Here is a 6,214-nt window from a genome sequence, read left to right as displayed (position 1 = left end):
ATTGTGGTGGCAGTCCGAGGACCAGAAGACGAAGTGCTCCTCATTGTGTGCCAAGAGTTTACTCCCCAGCTGACCATCCACATCCTCACCGCCATGGCTGCACTCACTGAAGTGTTGATGCATCCAGCGGCCTATTGATGTGGCAAGGGACAGTGGTTCTGACCAGAGATGCGGAATTTCTTTTATAAATATGCCTTAAAAATTACAATTATAAAAATAATAAATGTAAATAATTTTTTAGGCCATGTTTTAAGTAAGGCAAATTTAAAAAAAATAATGTTAAACATACAGAAATACCAGTTACTTTTTCAATGATTTTTCAGGCATCACTGACTCTGAATGCACACCTCCACCTTTCTTACCTAGCCACATCAATGATTTCTTTATTGAGCCAACTCGGAGAACTCCGCTGGGATCTGGCGGTCATTGTAAGTAGCCTGAACAGAACTCTGCCAATTAGTTCGTCTATCATTGTGAAGCTGCCACAAAAGGGATTTTGTGGTTAGTTAGTGGCTTTGCTTAGGCTTCTCGAGGGCAGAAAGAGGGGGTAGAAAGGGGTTAAGCACCCTGATGAGTTATCCCCTTCAGCTTAGACCGTTTGCTGATGAGTTATCAAGAGAGTGGAATAAGCTATGCGATTGAGGGATATTACATTCAATGGGGACTTAATATTAGAAGGTTTCTTTAAAAATTGGTTTAAATTTAATTCTTCGAACTGTTGGATGGACTGTTGGATATAATATTATGTCCTCTCTTAAAATGTTCTTATTTTTATTTGTCCATCGTAATATTTCAATATTTCGCCATTACTCTAATGAAACCACAAACCCCACAAAGAAACTTCCTCAACTCAAAGTAAGTGTTAGGGTCCTATCCCTTTCACAACTTACCTAAAATAACTAACATCTCATAAGAGGAGATCTGCAACCCTTCTGTTAGAAATCTTTCCAAACAATTAAGCCCGACATTTGTGCAAACCAATCCTTGACAATTTCCCCCTTAGTAAAATAAACTCCTTTTTTTGCTCTATGCAAGTCTATGGAAATGCCGACACACTCGACTCAACCGAAAAAAAACCGAAGAGATGTTAAGGGGAGATTCTAAAGGAATTTCTCAAGTGTTTGCCGCCACTGCGCGTTATGCAAATTTCTCGAGACTGGTAAAAAAAGGAATTATGAAAGAAATCTAACCGAATTTGTTGCAGTTCAAAAGTACAAAACAGAAAAAAGGCGAGGCTTGCGAAGCGTATGCCACTTGTGCCAGTACAGTTGTCATTTGAATTTCCATAAAGGGAATAGGAATCACGAAATGAGAGTCGAACTGTCAATACCCTGTTAGGGTAAATAAATAAAAATGTATTATTTTATCGATAATAAAATGTTTTAAGTTTTCATCCCCCTGATAAAATTTACTTATCCCATTAACATCTTAAAACTATTAATCCAATTAATCCAATCCAAAATCTCGTATAGCCTTTAAGAACTAAATAACATTTTTTAGTAACAAACTCTTATTTCTTAAATTTATAGATTTTTAAAATTTAAAAGAATGTTTACTGTCGTTGTTTTAATAGTCTAAAACAATATATTTTGTAGGGTATCCAAAGCTTCGTGCAGGGAACTTATCCTTGCTCAATATCCTTTGCTTCAATATTATCCACGACAGATGGTCAGTTGGTAAGTCACATCAACCACCACGAACACGTGTACGCGATGGCAGTTCGTCAGTTTGTCAGTCAGTCATTCAGTCCAGTTCGGCTCAGTTCAGTCATTCCACTCAGTCACTTGTGAGTCAGTGGGCTCGGGTTCAGTTCGGCTTGGGTCCAAACAAATATGACAGTTCCCTCGCATTCGCAGTCGCAGTCGCGGCATCTTGAACCCTCATTGTGCCGTGGGCCTCTGGGGGTTGTTGGCTATAACCCCGACCACGACCCGACTTCTTTGTACAACCCCAGCCCCGGTCCTCAATAGACACAGTTTACCGATGATGGTGACGGGTACAGTTGGTGCATTGATACTGTTGTGGTGGTCGTCAAATGCCGACGATGCCACTTGGGTGAATGACAAAACTCAGGGAACGTAGCGTATCAGGCTAACAGCGAGGGTGGTTAATAATATTAGTTTGATATTTTCCAGGGAACGAAAATAACTGTTATTGTAAATTTTTCATACAAAAAAATCACGCACTTAGAAGGGTCCTAAAAATTTTTTAAATACACCACAATTTTTATTAGCCATTGTAGTTTACAAATCCGTAATGATTTTTATTTTTTGATTTTTATAATAAAACTCAAAAAATAACTGTTATTTTTTGATTTTTATGAATAACAGTTATTCCCTTGACATTTTTAAAAAAATGAAATAATTAAAAAAAACATAATACCCGTGCTTTTTATAACTTACTAAAAATTTGTTAAAAAAGGCAACCGCGCATATTTTATACCTATATTTTTTTAAAATTTTGTTTACCCACAAAATCGCCATAAATCAAGTTTGAGTTTTATTTTGATCACGACGAATAACTGTTATTTGTCAACTTTTATTATAAAACTCAAAAAATAACAGTTATTCTTTGAGTTTTACTTTACAAATCAGAAAATAACTGTTTAAGTGTGATTTTTACAATAAAACTTATAACAGTTACGTTCCCTGATATTTTCTAAGGGAAATTTGAGAAATTGAAAGGTAAATTCCTGAATTTTACAATCATTTTTGTTGTTTTTTTTTTTTTTTAAATAATATTTTTTTTTGAAATTTTAATAGCTAATGTTTATATTTACATATAACATAGCACAATACTTGGGTGAAAAGTAAAAGGAAATGGGGTATTAAAAAAAAACACAAAATTGTTCTGAACTCATGTTTCTTTTTTTGTTTTTATTTTTTTTTATTTGGTAAGCTATTAAACAAACTATCAATTCCATACTCGTATATAATGAACTAGTTAACTAGTATTTCTTCAATCAACCCTCGCTGTGAATAATACGTCCGTGTGTGTGGGGTAAGAATTTAGCTACCCCCAGAACGAGGCCTGTGAGGTTTCTCCCTGTGTGTTTCGGCTGGATTTAAGCGTTAAGTGGTTATATTGAAAATATTGTATTTACATCAGTAGGTGATTACTGTGGGCCGCCTTACAGCGATGACTCACACATGCCGGGGTTATTGATAATTTCATTAGACTATTGAGCCGAGATCTGTGAGCTCGATGTTCTAGGTGGATGAGCATAATTGCTGCTGAAACATCTGAAGGTGTAATGAGGGTCTTCCATTACGAGGCAAGTGCCCAAGAGTGGGTGGACTCGGGTGGACCTTATCTGCTGATAGACTTTGATGGATGCCAGCATGAGGGTGGTTAGTGACCAAGATTTCTCAGGGAGAAAGTGTTTAGGCGGAAAAAAAAGCACTCGAAATTTAATTATAGTTGGGCGGCAAGATAAAGTTAATTCAATAAAATACTAAAGTATTGTTTTGATTGATGGGATTGGTGTCTTTTGAATCAGGCTTAACCTATAATGTATTTTATAAGGTTACGCAGCTGAAATTATTGTTAAGACTCTTTCCCTATATAGTGGATAAAAAGTAATTAGGTTTTAATATTTAAACAAAGTACAGTTTAACCATCCTCCACTTAAACCTTTTGTTTCCGACGAACTGTATATACCGATACTCCTTCACCGAAAAACTTCATTAGGTGCGTCAAAAGTTCGAGACATGGACAATGGGCCTCGAACCCTTGGAAGCCTCATAAAAAAGCGGCGGCTCGAAATGCAACGACCACAAAAAAGAGCCGACTCTTTGGGGGTTTGAGCTCGCGAGGGGAGGACGAAAAGGATATTAATGATTTCGCGCTTGAATTGCAATTGCAACAGCAATGTAATAACAATATATCCACCGACACACAGACGCACACTCTGCGGTCAAGCTGTCAATTTTTTTCACCAACAAAAAAATTGGTGAACTACATAAAAAGTACGAGTGGAAGCCCCTGCCAATGGGGTTCCTCAGTCCCCCTACTATTTTTCCTGTTGCCAACGCAATGACAGTGCAGTATATATATCACTGCACTTTACAGTCGGGGAAACCCTTGATGTATGCACTCGGACAGTGCGTTTCAAAAGTGACAGTCCTAGTGAGGGTTTCTAATTGTGGAACAGTGTGCCTTTAAAGGTATTTATAGCGACAAGATACACTTTGACCTGAGTTATTACTTTGGTACTGAGTACATATTAATTGAATAATTATTATAATTATTCATCTCGATTATTATACTTAATTATTAATTAACTACATTATTTAAAAACTTAATATAAATAAATCGACATATCTATTTTATTTTGTACTATTTTAATCTTTTGAATTTATAGTACTGAAACGCACTATAGAACAAACTATTTTTTCTGTTTGATACGAACTTGATGGTCATCTCTTTGCATCCCCTCAATTTGGTTGCTTTTTTGTCATTTTATGCACATTTGTGTTTGTTTGCCGAATGATTTGCACAAAAAATTTGTTTTTCGGATTGCATATTGGACAACATCAATGGGGGGAGATGTTTTTTACATGAAAAATTAATTGAGTTTTTTTCTAGTTGACTGCATTTTTAATGAAATCGTTAGGGTTCGCTTGTTGAATTCTGCTGCACTTCTCGACTGGCCTGTCAAATGAAGTTTGCCTTCAATTTGGTTCGATTTTTTTGGTCATTGCTGTGGAGATAATGCTCTGGGGATAATGGGTCTACTAAAAAACCCCTCCCTTTGAATGGAACATTTTTTGAGCATTACTAATGTTTGTGCGAAAATGTGTGCGAAAATATTTGCACAGTTGTGGGATTAACTCCCTCCATGCAAAAAATGTTTTAAAGTAGATTCGATGTGGAATCAATATCAGGTTGAGCATACCTATCGGTCATAATAATTCCCTGGCTTTTAGACTGACAAAGCCAAATCATTTTATTGCCCAAAAGAAGGCCACTCAAAGGTAATGGAAAAGACAAACTTCACCATCATAAAAACCCATACAATTGTTAGGAAAAAAGTCTTTCGGCAAAGGAATGCAATTAGTGAAACCAAGAAGAAACCTTTCCAGGAAATAAAACGGTGTCCAAAGAAAGACATAATTACGACACCATACTGAAAATGAAATCGTAAAAATTATTACAAGACGAAGCCACACAACGAAAATAAAGTAAATTTATAGAGATAAACCAGCAGACAATTAAGACGAGGCCAAGAAGAAATGAGAATGAGGTATGGTTTTTAATAAAAATCTATGATCTACAACAAAATTAGCCTAACATAATGGGAACTGTTCCCGGAATGCATTCAATCAAAATGTGAGTTGTTCGGGGATTTATTTCGTAGTTTTAATGTAGTTTTAAAAACTTATAATTAATGTGAAACGATCGTTTTATCACCACAACTTGATCTACATTTGATGGATGCATGATCTTTCGAAGAGAAGAAGGTGCCACAAAGAGTTATCTCCCCCGCCCCAAAGGTAATTTATTAGCTTTTGACCATTTGAACTCGGTTGGTTGTAGTTTGTCTGGCTCAGTTTACTGATCATCAAGCAGATCAAAAGTTTTTCTTCCATTTCAACATCAGTTTATTTTCCACCTAAATGTGTGGCAAGGTCCATAAAAAAAATTACACACAAATGGAAATAGTTTATAAATTTGTTATGGTTTTTCCTGTAAGCAGTTGAAATTCCTACCCGTGTGTCTTTGGTTCAAAAATTAATGATTTCATTCAAGATCTTTAAGCGATTGGTCAGAGAAATTTGATATTTAGGGCAGTTACTTTGATAGGTGAGAGAAATTTAATTGGTCCGATTTTGGGAAATTCATAAGTACATGGAAATGTGACCATTAAGTACAATTAAATTCTGGATTTTATGGGAAAACTCTATGTATAAATCTTTTATCGTTTTTGTGCTGTTTTGAAGTTAAACTGCTTTAATGTAATCTGCCAATTTCCATCCAATTTTTAAATTTCCCCCGAAAACCTTTTAAAATTGGGTTATTGTGAAGATGACGATCTCAAGATCTCAAGTTCAACCCACAAATAGCACGTGTCATGACTAAAAAAAAGAAAGTAGCAGCTTTATAACTATCTTGGACCACTGTTTGCTTCTCCTTTACTGAGACAGTCGTCAGTTACTCCTACGACCTCCGATTTTCAAGATCCTATACAGCATCCATTTCAGATGATTTGGGC

Source organism: Drosophila takahashii, chromosome 3L, assembly GCF_030179915.1.
Source record: "Drosophila takahashii strain IR98-3 E-12201 chromosome 3L, DtakHiC1v2, whole genome shotgun sequence".
NCBI lineage: Eukaryota > Metazoa > Arthropoda > Insecta > Diptera > Drosophilidae > Drosophila > Drosophila takahashii.
Note: the sequence above shows the minus strand (reverse complement) of the source record.